General features: G+C 38.0%; 1 protein-coding gene across 3 annotated transcripts in view; it reads left to right on the top strand.

Moving 5' to 3' along the window:
- The window catches only part of pleca (plectin a), a gene marked incomplete at its 3' end in the record, with an annotated part of 109,545 nt that overhangs the window by 18,454 nt on the left and 74,309 nt on the right, over positions 1–16,782 (top strand). The window lies entirely within an intron of this gene.

Here is a 16,782-nt window from a genome sequence, read left to right as displayed (position 1 = left end):
CATTTCCTCCTGAGATATACTGTAGGACACACTTCATACAAAAGGGCTTTATTTCCTTCTCTCCTTCCCACTCGCTCTCTCTCTACTTCATTTAATCATCACTGTCACTCTCAAAACATACACACGCACACACTTTTGCTGGTGGTTTCTAGGGTGTTTTTGGTTGTTGCTAAGTGCTCTCTGGGTGTTATGGGTTGTTGCTAGGTTGATTCGAGGTGGTTTCTAGGGTGTTTATGTGGTTACTAGGGCATTGCCATATGGTTTCCAATGAGTTCTGGGTTGTTTCTGAATGTGTTCTTGGGTATTCTGGGTAGTTGCTAGTATTTTGTCAAAAGTACTGGAACTTTGGCATCAAGCCAATAATGAAATATAAAATAAAATAAAAATAATGCCAAAAACCTTTTTGCAAGGCTGCTATTACAGAGTATCTGGTCAATTCGGTAGCCACTGATAGGTAGAAGCTACATGCCGTTTTAATGTATGAAGGCTACATGCCGGTTTAATGTGTTATTTACTTTGGCATCGTGATAACACTAGTTGCTAGGGTATCCTTGTTCCAATGGTTTTATTTTATTTATTTATTTATTTATTTTATACAGGGTGCTTTAAAGGCAGGGTAGGTAGAAATGGTCTAAAAATTGTATTTTTCAAATTTGTTTAAACTTTATGTACATATCAATACATAATTAAAATGTAAGTACTCTGAAAAAGAAAGTATCAAAATCGAGTGTCTGTAGACCTCTCACGACTGTTTTAAAGACATCTCATTATTTCTATTCACTCCACCCCCTCATTTCTGTGCTTCTTCCAAAGCCACGCCCCCAAAACACATGAACGCGCGACTCCGACCGCTGAGCTAGAGGACGCATTATTTACCTGAGACAAGCGGAGGGGAAGGAGCATGCAGTGACATCATGTCACTTTAGATTGCTCTTTCTCTGCCATTGTTTTGGTATTCCTAGGTTCAGTGCCTTCTTCTTCTTCTTCGATAGATTTTATTGGCAGCTTGCAAACATAGTGCATTATCGCCATCTACTGGACGGAGGTGTGATCAGGTTCCGTGCCTCTCGCACTCCTCAAATCAAACGGTCGCGCGCAAGTGGGCAGGTGCTGTGTGGCAAAAGGGTGGTTGCCATGGTTGCGAGAGAGTGACAGTCGCCTAAGCCAATCCTTTGATTCGTCCCGAATCGAAATAATGAGCTGTGTTTAATACAGATTAAACGGTCTAGAGTCACTTGATTTTTATACTCTTTTTTTCAGAGTTCTTACATTTTAATTATGTATTGATATATATAGAAAGTTTTAACAAATTTGGATCTTTAATTTTTAATAAATCCTACCTACCCTGCCTTTAAGTGGCCAGTAGTTGGTTTTTATGGTGTTCTGGATTGTTGCCAAGTGGTTTCTTGAGCATTCTGGGTGGTTTCCTTGGTGTTGCTAGGTGGCTTTTAGGGTGTTTTGGGTTGTAGCTTACTGGTCCAGTAACTGTTTTATCATCTGGCAGGTGTAAACTGTTAGTCTGAACATTTAGGCTATAAAAGTTGCAATTTGCAACTGCATGATTTGAAGTGTTTTTCATGTTGAGGATGATGAGAAATATTGATGCTTGCTGTAGCAAACACCATTATTAAAGGATTTTTTTTTTTTTATATGTTCTTATTTGTTATGTTGCCAATTGCCATTGTTAAAAGTTTAGTATTGTTGTTCATCTGTTTAGTTCTATCTGATCTTTTCATCTTAAACATATTATTTAATGACTGCTTAAGCATTATGTTATGCTGTTTTATGCCCATGTGGATGCCAGGGATTTGGTTGTGTTTGTTCACACATTGTTGTTAGTGGGTCTGTATGCATGTAAGAATGTCAGAGTCCTGCTGAGATTTAGCTCTTATGTCAAAGCCAATATTATCACACACTACATACTTCTGCTGATCTACCAGCTTCATAACGTATTCATTGTACTAGATCTGATGTCCTTAGAAAGCAGCCTGTTGCTCCTGTGTGTACATGTGTGTTTCATATATGCCTTTAAGAGGTGGGACCATGCTCTCTCTTTGTGTGTGTGTGTGTGTGCGTGTGTTGGTATTTCTCAAGCTTAAGGAGGGGAGTGGTACTGGTGGTCTGGAACGAGAGCCAGAACTGTGGGGGAATACTCACTCACACACTTACTCATACATACACACACATACTCTCTGACACACACAGCCTGGAGAGAGTGAGACTGTACAAACACACCAGTCTGTTCTAACAGACCAGTCGTCAGGAAAGCACGTCCGAAGAGGGACTGAAAGTAAGAGAAGAAGGGAAAGTAGACGAGAGATTGACCTGACCTCATGTCCATGTACGATCCAGCCAGCGTGACTGCTCACGTAGACGAGCAGGAGTTTGTTCAAGCCTACGAGAACGTCAGGGAGAAGTATAAAGGTACTGAAGCCGCGGCTGTCACTGTCCGTGTGTGAATGCACCATCTGTGCGACTGTGATTGTGTGCATGCGTTCACGTCTGGAGAAGAGGGGGCTGTAGCTCAGCCATTGCCGTCGGGTTATAAGTAGTTCCACATTGACTGGCAAAGATGTGCGCGACTGCGGAGTTGCAAAAGACTAAACCTAGAGGCAATAGTTGCTCTGAAACTTTTGAATCGCTGTGAGTTCTACAGCTGTTTCTGTTAAAACACATGCTGGCGAGTCCGTTTAATTCAGATGTAATTCAGATGTCTTCAACCCACCTGGCGTATCATGGTCTTCAATCATCCAGTAGAGGACTGTCTATACACAACATGTCTTATGAGACAAGTTTAATAAGTGTTAATAATGAATTATTGGCATTTTTGCAGCTGTAAAGACTGATTCATAGCAGTTGTACAATGTTTACCTTTATTTACATATAAGGCCTGCAATATGAAGTTGTGAACAGGAATGCAATTTAAACAGACTCTGAAAAGCATTGTGTTATTATATACATTACTGTTTAAAAGTTTAGGGTCAAAGTTTTTTGACACTTTTGTTTTGCAAGGATGCATTAAATCGATCAAAAGTGGCATTAAAGACATTTGTAATGTTACAAAAGATTTCTATTTCAAATAAATGGGGTTCTTAAGTAAAAAAAAAAATCACGTTTTCCACAAAAACATTAAGTAGCTTAAATTGTCAGTTTTGAGCAGTGATAATAATTTATTGAGCATCAAATCAGCATTTGAATGATTTCTGGATGATCATGTGACACTGAGGACTGGAGTAATGATGCTGAAAATTCAGTTTTGCCATCACAGGAATAAATTACATTTACAAAGCAGATTTACAAAATGTAATGCCTTACAACTACAAATACCCCCCCATAAATACCATGGTTTATATGTGATGCCATTGTTGTTATAGGGCCATGTCAGCTAAAATATATTTTATAGCAGCTAATTTGATTTAAAATGACATGTTCTGACTTGTTGTTTTAAGTTAAATGGCTCATCAGGCAGTTTTTGTGTTCTTAACTATGTAACCCTCCTCTCCCATAATCCCACTTCTGCCCCATGTCTGCAGGACTGGGTCCTGAGGAGAGATCTATAAATATCGCCCCAGTTTATTATTGTAGAGGAGAACTGGACCCAGACGGCCTGCATAAGTTTGAATATTAGTCTGAACAAATCCTCTAGAGGGGTTTTATGCAAAACTTATTTTACACAAAAATGTCCCCCCCATGTTTCCAGTTTGGAACTGATATTGATTCAAGTGCCAGCACACTTTACACAGGTTACATGCATTTACTGGTCAGGTTGCACCCTTTGTTTGAATCCCAAATGTTTGCTGGATTACACAAAGCCTATCTAATAATATCAAGCCTATTTAAACATCTCTCTTCATGATCTGAGTGTGTAAAATGTTTTGTGTCTTCCTATGGACCTCTTCCCTTTTGAAGTGGATCACATGGTGACAAATTTGGCAGGAGTGTGAGTGTTCCATGACCCACTGAGACGGTTTCCTCTTTTGTGTCGCCTTTCATTTTTGCGACACCTGCTGATAAGAGGCAGATTTAGAGAAGATTAAAAAATACATAGATTGAATTAGACGTGATAACTTATCAAATTGCAGTGAGCTAAATCTGTAACATTTATATTTTCTCCATTTTAGGATCATTTTAAATGTGATTTTCAGGTGCGTGTTTTAAAGTTGGTTTGTCCCCACAGTGGGTTCAGTACTGATGGATTGAAATGCAGCGAAGCGGATATTTTGGTGTCATTTCTGTTTTTAACATCCAAACATAATACTCTTCCCGTGTGTCTCTTAAATAGGATGGCTGAACTAATTTTAACCGGAATGAAATCTGTCCTATGTTTAGATTACTTTTAAATGAAGCATTCACAGACCTCTTCAGATGCAGGATCGGATTTCGTGACTTTGACATCACGGTCTTCCCCCTTTAACCACATCTGTCTCCGAACTAGAATCTGACCTTTGACCCTATGGAATACTTATTGAGCTTCCTGATTGTGAGGTTGAATGGTAACCTGGTAAGAGAGTATGGAAGTAAAATAATGACAAATGTTTTTGAAACAAAAAAGCTTGTTGAATTGCACACTACTTGCACATTTTAATGCATTGTATTTTCAGGGCTTGCATTTTTTATGGGCTGAAATTCAACATGGTTGTATATTTAAGCTGTGAATATTTCAATTCAAAACATTTCACACACAATGAATAATCCATATTCACCTTTCAGATTTCACTTCCAAAATATATATAATATTCGACCGGCAATTTTCGGTCCATTTTATTTCGCTTAAGAAATTCGCTTCCACAAATTCAGTCGTTCAAATTCGACAGAAAATTCAACATTTGACATCCGGGAACGGCAGGGATATCAGTAGATTGCCGATTGATGATATCCATAGCTGTTAGTCATCCTCACCAGCAGGGGGTGTAAGCGGCTGTTGACGAAGAAAACTATAGAGCAACGGGTGAAAGACTCATTCATTCGTTGAATTACAGAAATGGAGCAAGCAGTTGGCTATTTGTGATTATTATCAGGGCGATGAATTGTGATGATTATCATATGGAAAAGCTGATAAAGACACAAAAGCTGTGTTTACATTGAAGTCTTCACTGTTACTTCTGTACATGTACGTTTTGCACAGCTTTCTCTGGCGTGACCGAGATTATGTTATTCCCCGATGCTGATGTACAGATCAAACGTTAAATCTGAGGTAGTAGACATATATTTCTCTCGGTTGTTTAGTTTTCTTAACTTTATATTGCAGCGCTGTGCTGCAGAACTGGGGATTCCCTCAATACTTCACTCTCCAGGATTCCCCTGCGGTCTCAGGACACACAAAAAAACTCGATGGACAAAATACAGTGATATAAAAGACCAAACTCCCACCTTATTGGGTATGTAGGGTATATTAATAGGCTACAGGCAAGCAGATGGACCAGAATATGAACGTAACGCGCAAAGTTTCACGCTAAGCGATTCCCAGTGAAGTACTGGCATAAGTTCGCCTGACACTGGATATTCACACATTTACGGACCGTCTCTAAAGTTACATACGACATTGGACACACGTTTCTAACTTCAATAGCATTTGAAGAGAATGACTTGCAGTCATACAACCAACTGTAAAGTGTTCATGTAGGTGTCATGGTACACACTTTTTAGATAGTTGAAATTAAAATAAATATGAGCTCATGTGGTTCTGAAAAAAATAGCAATATGTAGGCCAGGCCTACACATGATTTGACAGTTTATTTTATTAAATATCAAAAAACTAAATGTGTGCATCATGCCTTGCATGATGCCAGACACACGCCTATTATAGGTTGTATTTTTAAACAGAATGAACATTTTGGAAGTGAAATCTGAAAGGTGAATATGGATTATTGAATTTGTAATAATGAAAACGAGTGTGAAATGTTTCGAATTGAAATATTCACAGCTTAAATATACAACCATGTTGAATTTTAGCCCATAAAAATGCAAGCCCTGAAAATACAATGATTTAAAATGCAAACAGGGTGCAATTCAACAAGCTTTTTTGTTTCAAAAACATTTGTCATTATTTTACTTCCATAAGAGAGCCTGTGTTTGATCAGCAGAGTGTGTCCTCTAACCTTAACCAAGCACAAGGTCCCTTAGATGACTGTCTAAAGGCCGCTGTTGACCCGAGGCGACCCTGTGTTCAGGGAGGAGTTGCTTTTAAAGACGCAATGTGCTGTTAAACTTTGGCTTGGCCACATCTTGAGATGGTATGCACACTCACACTGAATGATTTAACCCTTGACCCCAAGAGTATTTTCCTGGTATTACCATGGCAAAGCCATGACTCAGTCCTCTTGGAATTCCTGAAGTACATTAGCGAAGTACATGTATGTATTATGTGTATTTTAAACCAATTAGATACAGTGGCCCCAAAAAGTATTTTAAGCCATACCTAAAATATATGAATGTCATTGTATTAATAAAAAGTATCAAACCAAGTGGTATTTTTCTTTAAAGGTGCTCTAAGCGATGTTGGGTGAAGTCACTTCTTGATGACGTTCAAAGTATTGTCAAACAAAACGGAGGCTAGCTCGACCCTCCCTCCTCCTCATCCCGTCCCCTCCCCTCCCCCTCCCTTCCATGCTTCCTGAAACAGTCATGAACCATTTAGAAAAACCAAACTGGATTTACCCACCTGTCCAGCAAAAACAGAGCCACCTGAATTTCGGATTGGAAGCCCTTCTGCTGGCGGAGTTCTCGCCACCTTTTGAACGCTTTTCCGATGTAAATTCGGGACTTCGCGTGTTCCTTCTCCTTTTCCCTCTTCTTTGTTATTTGTTCATCGGAACGTAGTCTCTTTGGTCGTGTGTCGGCCATATCAAAATTCTCAAGAATATACAATTTTAACGTTAGTCGTTGTCGTTGTCTAGGACATCTCTCCTCTAGCTAACTTCCCTCTTCATGCTTCTCTCTCCTCGACTCCCCACACCCCCTTCATGTGCACGCGCACTAACCCCCCAACCCCCACCCCCAAATCATTCTTGTCGGTTATTGGCTGGAACACTGTTTGTTATGTTTTGCGGTCCAGGCTGGGCCAGTTTGTTTTTCTTGCCGTTTGTGGAGCCTGGGCTGTCTACAGAGACCGTGTTTTTTTGCAGTGTGTTCAGGGGACAGGCATCTAGCGGATAGTGAGGAGATGTGAGATCGAAAAAAAGGAGGCGTGTTCAGGTGCAAACGGTGCCTGGTGCTATTTTGCAGTTTCAGAAAACAATTCCGCCACAGACCAGGAAAAACCTAGTCTGAAGTCAGTGGTGTGTTATTCAGATGCTATTTTAAGGGTGCATGCTTGGCCATAATGTAAAGTGTGCACAACGCGCATACACTTTGCTTCTCTCATCTACACAGACGCAGGCAGCAGTTCCCATTTTTGCAAACCATTCATAATTATAAGGAAAAATATTACCACACAAGGGAAATCATTGTGGTGTCCATGAAGATGTGAAAATTTATCCCGCCGGTATAATAGCAACAGCGCCCGAGATCCGCCCACAAAGTTACTTGCGTTTCGCGTTTGATACTTGTGTTTCAGATCGTTAAAATAGGGCCCAAAGTCTTTGTCACTTTTGATCAATTTCATGCATTCCCTAAAAGAGTGAGAACAATTAAATGTTTATTAAAATTTTTTTTAATTTTTTTAATTTTTTATTTTTCTATACAGATGCCACCTGATTTTATATTATCACTAATGAGGTCAATGAGAGTCCAAATACTTTTTAGGGCCACTGTAATTTCAACTCTTTATTTTAGTTTGGGAAGAGGATCAATAAAGCAAAACCCTAAAATTTCAGTTTATATTATTATAAATAATGATTAGATTATCAGTGTATTAAAAATGATCACGACGGGTAATCACGTGAAACAAGGAAAACAGTACGAGGTGTGGCATTGACAAAGTCTGTCTGTGTTTGTAACTGGCCAAACATGTGTTTCTGATCTGAATAACTTCCTTGCTTTAATCTTGAGCTACCTTTAGATCGTCCACATATGGAGCAGCTCTAACCCCTCTACTCCCTCAGCCAGGATCGGGTTTATGCAACCTGATCTTACATTTTAAAATAGTGCCTCTAAAAAGCCTACTCATAGTGATGAACATACAGGCATCCGTGAGTATGCACGTTCACTTATTCATAACGCAGATTTGGATTTGAACTAATGCTGGTCACACGTTTAAAAGTATTTGATGTGTATCCATACAGTATTTGTTACACACGCTTTCCTGGAACTGTCCTGAGACACACCCACTTGCACAGAAAATACACCCATGAGTAAAGCTCATGACTCAAATGAAGCTCCAAATGATGGCGTGGCCAATGGGAATTGAGGGATTACTTTTTGTAATGTGATAATGATTGATGTCATTAAGCGTTCCCGTGTGAAATGCATGGATCATCTTGGGAAAGTCAGCTGCTTATATTTAGAAAACCCAGGCTGGGGTACGGTGTCACCCTATTTGAATGTGAATGATAAAATTGCAGACTGTTTACAAAGAATAACAGCATATCATACATTCTTTATTGGAATTTCCTAATGCATTCAGTAGTTTTGTTCAAGAATCCATAGTTTTATAACAGAGCTTTTTAACTTAAAGGGATGAAAGTGAATGAAAAGGGGAATTTAAAATTCAGTTCATATTCTTTCACCCTAATGCCATTCTAAACCTTAAAAAACATTATTTCGTCTGCAAAACACCAAAAAAGATAGTTTGAATAATGCCTATACAACGAATGTCAATGGGGTCAAGTCTTTTTTTGGACCTCACTGACTTTCATTGTATGCGTTTCATTCTGCCCTGTACTATTAACAGAATGGACGTTAATGCCGATATAGTTGCTTTATTGAACAAACCCCTGACTCTGCTATCCGGGATGAACACTATAAGGCAAATTTGTGTCACACCGAATACAGGTCGTGGTGCAACAACAACCATCCCAACAGTATGGAGAGAAAGCGGTTAAAACAGTCTTCAAAACGTGTTCTATTGTGTTCTATAGAAGAATTAAATTCACACAGGTTTGGTACGACATGAACATAATCTCATGATTATATGATAACAGAAATTTAATTTCTTGCGGTAAACTAAATTCCCATGAAAGCAATTATATGCCATACTTTAGCATAACATTGACTGTCGACTGAAAGTGGAAAATGAAAATAAAAAAAAAATTGGAAAAGGAGCATATCGAAATACAGTGAAAGCTGTTTTCCTGTCCAAGGCCTTTATCCACGTCTTAAAGAGGGAAAGTTTAGGTAATGGAAGTCATGGTTTTCCGAACTGGAAATAGAAAGGGAATGTTGTTAATACACTGTTGAAAAATGTGTTTCTTGGAGAGAATGCTGGAAAGAAAGAGGTTTAGAGAGATATTTTATGCTGTGGGTTTCATGTAGGTGGATGATGGAGAATTGGGATGTTTAAATTGCGTTTTTGGTCAAGGTACTTGATTAGCATAATTTATTTACTAAATGAGGTGCTAAAGCAATGCAGACAGAATGTACAAATAAAATATCTTATTGAATTTCTCCCGCTCTATTTAACACAAATTTACCAACACATGATATGTTTCTTGGATATTTCATTAGTTTTCTAGTAAGTTGAATAGGAACAGCTGGAAAGAACAAAAATGTAAATGTGCAAATGTTCTTAATACCTTTCACACATAGCCGATATTGGTCACCAGAGATTGTTTACCAGAGGTGTCAAAAGTATTCACATTCATTACTCAGGTAGAAGTATAGATACTAGGGTTTAAAAAGACTTAGAAGTTGAAGTATCAACTCAAGCTTTTTACTCAAGTAAAAGTATAAAAGTACTTGTTTCAAAACTACTTAAAGTATAAAAGTAAAAGTAATGTAAGAAAAAAAAAATGCAATTATTTCTCTCTCTCTCTCTCTCTCTCTCTCTCTCTGAATCAATATTTGACGCGATTTGCCCCGATTTCTCCCTTGCTTACCGCATCTAGGTTTCCTTCAGAGGAGTTTTGGCGCTTCGCACAACCAAATGTGACTACAGCCTCTCACAAGTTAGAAAGAAAACACAACGCCAATCAGTTTAGCGATGTGTATTCAGGAGGCGGGACTCAGATCTAAACCGTTGGTGTAATTGGCCAATTTTTTTTTTTTTAACGACAACAAGCCGGAATGAAAACAAGCCGAGTAACGAGGCTATTTTTTAAATGTAAGGAGTATAAAGTACAGATAATTGCGTGAAAATGTTAGGAGTAGAAGTAAAAAGTCGTCTGAAAAATAATTACTCCAGTAAAGTATAGATACCCCAAATTTCTACTTAAGTAAGGTAACAAAGTATTTGTACTTCGTTACTTGACACCTCTGTTGTTTACTGCACTTTTCTTCACCTCTTTAGGATTTCCCACACATCTACAAGGCAGTACCTTATGCTTAATGTCTTTGGTGCTAACGGCCATGTCTTGCTCTAATCTGCATGTTTTGGAAACTTGAGATTGTTTGTTCTGCATACCAGCTCTTTTCTCCACCTTTTCCAGACGAACGGGCAAGCCAGTTTTTGATCACTTCAGCTAATGATTGATGATCATGATTGATTGCTCGCACTTAAGGAAGAATGAATGTGCTATCTCTCTGTGACTTGGTTGTCAGTAAGTTAAAAATTTGCTCAGTTGGTGTGGAATTTCTGTCACTTGGATACCAAGGATGTCTGCAACAAACTCCCCATCCGTCTGGTAATGCTGCGCATACATTTGAACCAAGAAACCTGGGAGCTGTAGAAACATCTCAGACTCAGTCACTTCATTATGTTGAGTCATGGAATGTTTAGTCATTGTTGGAATATAGTAGTTTTCCTGTTTGCATTGTCCAGACTAAAACCAAGGAACATGACTAAGTTGATCTGTATGTTGTGATGGCAAAGTCTATTTGTATGCCAGTAAGTGAGTGTGTCAGAAAGTATTTTAGACCCTCTCAATAAAACATCAGTGTATCATGTCGTCCAGCTCTAAACTACAAATGTGGAAAATCAGGCATTAAGTTATTACAAACATTAACATCATGCATTTCTGTAAAACTGCTTTGAAACAGTGCTGTGTATAGTGAAACAAAGCTTCTTTCTTGACTCAAGACTGTATTGTTTTAGCTTTGATCAGTGGCACGCTAGGCCAGCCTGATGCCAGGAGTACTGTATCGAGTTGCCATGAATGCCTTGTGCGTTCATTAAGGCATGTTGGCACCAGGGTACTGGGTCTATTGTTCAGGAATTTTGGAGACTGCATTACTGACACGTAACTTTTAGAAAAACATATTTATTTTCTGTTTGCCATCCATCCATCCATCCAAAATTGTATTTGTTTATTACTATTTTATTTTTAAGGTTTTGTGAAATTTGCAGAAATCACTGCTGTCTGGAAAGCACCACAAAGAATGCTACAAACCAGTCACTAATGTTTTGTATTGTATGCCTTTTTTATTTTGATTTTTTTATGAAAAAATTAGATTTTTAAAGAATTTGTCACATTATACAGTAGCTGTAGATTTTCCAGGTTGTTGCAAGTTTTCTTTTTTGTAAAGGAAAAAAAAGTGAACAAAAATAAAATGTATGTAAAATAAAATATACCTAATTGGGCTTTAGGACAATAAATAAACAAATGATAGTGTTCGCCAACTGAGTAGTATCTAGTATATCTAGTTTAATAGACTTTATATCTATTACACAAGATGTACGAATTGCAAAAAAACTCAAATTTTTGTCTGAGCCAAAACTTGAATGACTTATAAATTAGATAATCTTGTGGTGAGTTTCATGAAAGGTTAAACAGAAGTTTGATGGGATTCTTGGAAGGCGTTGTGCTGGTATTTGTCATCTGTCAGCACATAATTAACCAGTGAAAGTTGACAGATGAGCTTTAATTGAGTGTTTGGCTTATGTGTTTAATCCGTCTTGACTGATGGCTCAATAACTTATAAACGTTACTCAACGAGACATCGATATCATCACATGCACTTGGGTCAACATCTTCAGAAATTTTCCCCAACATAACAAAAAGGATTTCCCTCTGATAGATAAACAACCTGCTAGTTATCAGATTAGTCAAGGTCCCTCATTAAACTGTCGACCTTGATTCTGTGCGCCAGAAGAGAAGCTCAAAATCAAGGTCTCTCAAGTGTCCTTTTATTTTGCTTTACTCTCTACAGGGGTTTCATAGATAGAATCACAGAACTGCTCTGCGCTACACTGGCTACTGTACGAGGAGAGAGGAGCAAGTTGAAAAGATGTCAAACTTGTGTTTGTTGACAGTTTGCTATCTGACATGTATCTATGGGGACCGTCTAAACAGTCTCCTGCAGCGCCATTGCACTGTGTGAGGTGGGCTGATGGGTCACAGAGAGACAGGATGAGTGATCTACATGTGAAAGAGTAAACAAGTCCGTGCAAGTTGCCGAATTCTACAAGCTTTTGTGAGGTGACAAAAAGTAAGAGACAGGTCAGAGTGTTTTTGTGATCAGAGCCAACACACTTAGTAGGAAAAAAAATTACCTGTCCAGTACTTGGTAATGCAGTATCACACAATATATTCTCAGCATATTAGAATGATTTCTGAAAGATCAGCTAACACTGAAGTAATGAAGACATTTTAAGTTGTACTATAATTTCACAATATTACTGTTTTATCATGTTTTATAAATGCAAGATTGTGAGCATAAGCTTTGGGCTCACAGACCCCAAACTTTAGTCTACATGGACATGACATTTCAGTTGAAATCATTTTAATAGCTTACTTTTAGATTCCACTAAGAAAAATTCAGCAGTAGACCAGCTAACATTTAAAATTCTCTCTTATCCAGCTCTCTGTATCTCTAACAAGTTTGTTCTACCAAAGGATGTTTTGGTTTTCTTGCTTTGACTGACAGCAGCCTTTTGAGTCTCAAGATGGGCTGTGATTAGCTTTCTATCTTTCATTGGTATGGACTCTGGAGTGACATAAAAGACACTGGAAGAAGCTCTGATATGTTGCCGTGGATTGCGGTGACTGCTCAATGTTGTGACTGACCAATCAAAACACATATTTCAGAGAGCCATGTAATAGTTATTTACCACCTGCTCTAATGCGGTATTTATCAGAACAAAGCAATGGCTTTCCCAGCAGTTCAACAGATTTGGCAAATATGTTTGTTTTTTTCCTTTCTTTTTTTTCGCTTCCTGCAAACTAAGCTATTAAAGCAGATCAAATGCAGTGCAGCTGGCCATGGCTCTAGATAGTGACTGAAATTCAGAAGGAAACTATTATTTTTTGGCATAACTGAGCTGAAGTGTCATTTATACTTTGTATAAATATATATAATATGCCATTATACATTTCCTGAACACATTCATAGTTCCTAGATATGCTTTAATAATGTTCATCTAGACTATTCAGCTGCAAAAATGTATTGTCTGTTGAAACACTGGCATGTTAACAAAAACACTTTTTTCAGCAATGGAGTGCTACTTAGTTTACAAAGGTTGGCCAAAACAGAGATCATTAGAATATAAATATCTTTAAAGAAAATGCTTTTCTTTTCACACTTGACATAGTCAACAAACCCTGGGTAAATGGAATGCAGGGTTATATTGCTTCATGTTTTACACGGCTCATAATTTACCCAGGCTTAACAAATAATCCTTGGTATTCATACTTTTCCTACTGTACATAAACTCAGGGTTAAAATTCTTATTTGCATATTTGCAGTGTCAGTCTGATTGATTGGATGAACATATACGCGACCTGTTTGCAAAGGCTCTAACATTGCGCATCCTCACATTATACCTCATATTATATATCGCCAACTGCTATCAAGTTTGTCCTTAAATGGACTTTTTGGACTATAAAGGTAAAAATGAAACAGTCTCTTCCATACTCCAATTGACGCGTTTTCCATCACCATTTGACATTTTTCCCCTCAAATGCTGAAATGACTGTTCATATATACAAACTCTGTTTCAGTGATTGTACAGAGCATGTGAATATGAGGCATATGATTTTCAGTGAATAACAATTTACATTTACAGTATATCTCAGAACTTAAAAACTTTTGTTGTTGTAGTTTTGGTGCTTGACAGTTCCAGTCCTCATTCACTTTCATTACACTGAACAGAGCAGTCAGAATCTTTATAAAATAAGAAAGAAATAGTCATATGTGCTAGAAACATGAGGGTAAAAAAAGTAAATAACGACAGTCTTGATTTTTGGGTGAACTTTTCCTTTAATGCCAAATCTTATAAGAAATATTTAAAGGAAGCGGCTACACTAAGTTAAAATAACATATTTTCTTAGCGATATGCTGTTTATACTAAGTGAAAATAGCGATAGATTATATTTACACTATGTAAAAATAGCAGTATTGTCTTTGCAATAAGTGTAAATAATAGTTAGATGTTATACTTATAAATAGTGGCAGTTACTGTTTGCACCTCAGTGTTGTTGTACATTAAACAGTATGCAATAATAACAGAGTGTAAATTATGATGTTTGTTAAAATTATTAAATGTATTCCGCCTTATTAGGCAATAATGGCCTCCCTACGCCTACCCCTAACCGATAAACACTTGATGATTAAACACACGTTAGACACTTTATTTCTCCTTTTCAAATATTTTCTTAATTTTTATTTAAAAAAACACCTTTCAGATCTGATATGTGATGGAAAAAGGGAATAGAGCGAGTTCAGCAAAAAGGGGTCGATTTGCATGAACTTTTTGCCTCGCACCTTACCCCTACACTATTGCTACTGTTGGCAGTCTTACATCTTTCGTAATTTTGTTGCCGAACTAGATGTTATTGGGCGGAGTTAGTGTTACCTCTGCCAACAAGGCAAGAAAAAAAAAGATGGACGACCGCCTTCACTCTCTTCCATTGTAGAAAAGTAAAGCCGCCAATGTCCAAATATGGCGCTGACTAGAGATGCGCGGTTGGCGGTTACAGCCGCGGACTCCGCGGATAAACCGCGGATCGGGCGGATGACGTGACAAAAAATAATAATTGAATTAAATTCGGGCGGGTAGCGGGCGGTTGAACCAATCAAATGAAAAATATATGTATACACCAATCAGCGGATGGCGGGCGGGTGCGGTTTTGAAAATTGGTCAAAAACGTTGGTGCGGATGGATGGCGGACGGATGATGAGTTTTGTGATGCGGTTGCGGATGAAATAATAGCCCATCCGCGCATCTCTAGTGCTGACATCTTAGAACCTGAGTCCACACAGTATGAGCATAAAATGGAGGCGCGCTATCAAGACCCCGCCCACACTCCCGCAGAATCAGTTAGTACAGTTTACTGCCGAACAACTCATTATGTCGAAATTAAAGTTGAAGCTCCAACCTCCTCCCGAAAATCCTGAAAAAAGTCGGTGCCTCAGTGACTACTTCGCTCAGAGAAGCTGTCAAGAATCACAGCTGTCAATCATGACATCACATCCCCTTTTTTATAGCATTTAAATAACTAATTAAAACCAAACTTATTTAAAAAACGAACACTTGAACTTCCATCAGCGTGATGAAAACTACCTAAACTGACAGAAAAATGTATTTGAAGTGTAATTTGATTGTTTAGTTTGTCACGTCCCATTCGATTACAGTGAGAGGGTGGGGTTTATGAACTATACTGCATCCAGCCACCTGGGGGCGGTCAAAACGTTTTGGCTTCACCTTTCAGGACTTCTGCGGCACACTTGGTGTAAATAGACACTCCGATATTTAAATATCTCAAGCTTGAACCCCTTGAACTTTACTTTGTGCTCTGCCTTGTGGCTATGACAGACTTGTAGAGGTAGAATAAAAAAGGGTCACTGGGGAAAAAAAAACAGGCAGAAATAGAATAGCAGTCTGTGTGTGTGTGAGAGAGAGAGAGAGAGAGAGAGAGAGAGAGAGAGAGCTGCTAATCTCAGGAACTTCAGCAGTATAGGCCAGCTTGGCTGCTCTGAAAATGCTGTGTCATCTAGTCTGTATGGGGCTTTTCTCTTTTTGTGTGTTTAGAGCCCGTGTTCTGGCTTTGATTGTGCACACACATCAGTTATTACAACAATAGAGTCTGATGACAAAATCAAATAATGCTTTTGCCAAAAAAGATTAGGTGCACTGATGTCGTCAATAATTGTTTAGTGTGAGTTTATCTTTTTTGCTGCATAACTGTCAAGTAGACTTTTCCTTGCAGAAGCATTAATTGCAGCAAATACTGTGCCTTTCTTTGCTGAGTCACTGTACTATAACTGTGCTGAATTATGTTTGTTATGCTTTTCCATTGCTTTATTCCTTCACTTTGAAAAAATATGGTATGTAATGAGATTTTGTTGTTGTTGATTATCATTCTAATGTTTGAAAAGCTTAGACACTCTCAGCTTTAGATCTTAGCTCATCTGTTTGTGTGTCTCAACTGTTTGTTTACATGTCAGCTTTGTTTTTAATATCACACCTTATTATTTTTGAGCTTACACACTTACATAAACGCATGAGAAGCTATTCAAAAAACATCTGCCACAATTCTGTCAGCTCATATATTAATGAGCTGTCATTCTCACGTTTAAATAGCTTTACAAGCTTTTCACGCATCATAGAAATGGGTAATAGATGGTGACTGATCAGGTAGCCTAATCAATGATTTAATCATTCACATAATCTCGTTTTCACTGGCTTTCACGAGCCAATAACAACACACAAGTATTTTTTGAATTTACATTGTATTACATTTCCACACTTTATATTTATTTTTTTGTTTTGTTTTGCTTTGTTTTTTGTCTAGTTTTGTCTTGTTAGGG

This window comes from Rutilus rutilus (genome assembly GCF_951802725.1).
Source record: "Rutilus rutilus genome assembly, chromosome: 11".
Taxonomy (NCBI): Eukaryota; Metazoa; Chordata; class Actinopteri; order Cypriniformes; family Leuciscidae; genus Rutilus; species Rutilus rutilus.
The sequence above is the reverse complement of the archived record's forward strand: the minus strand, read 5'-3'. Positions and strand labels throughout refer to the sequence as shown.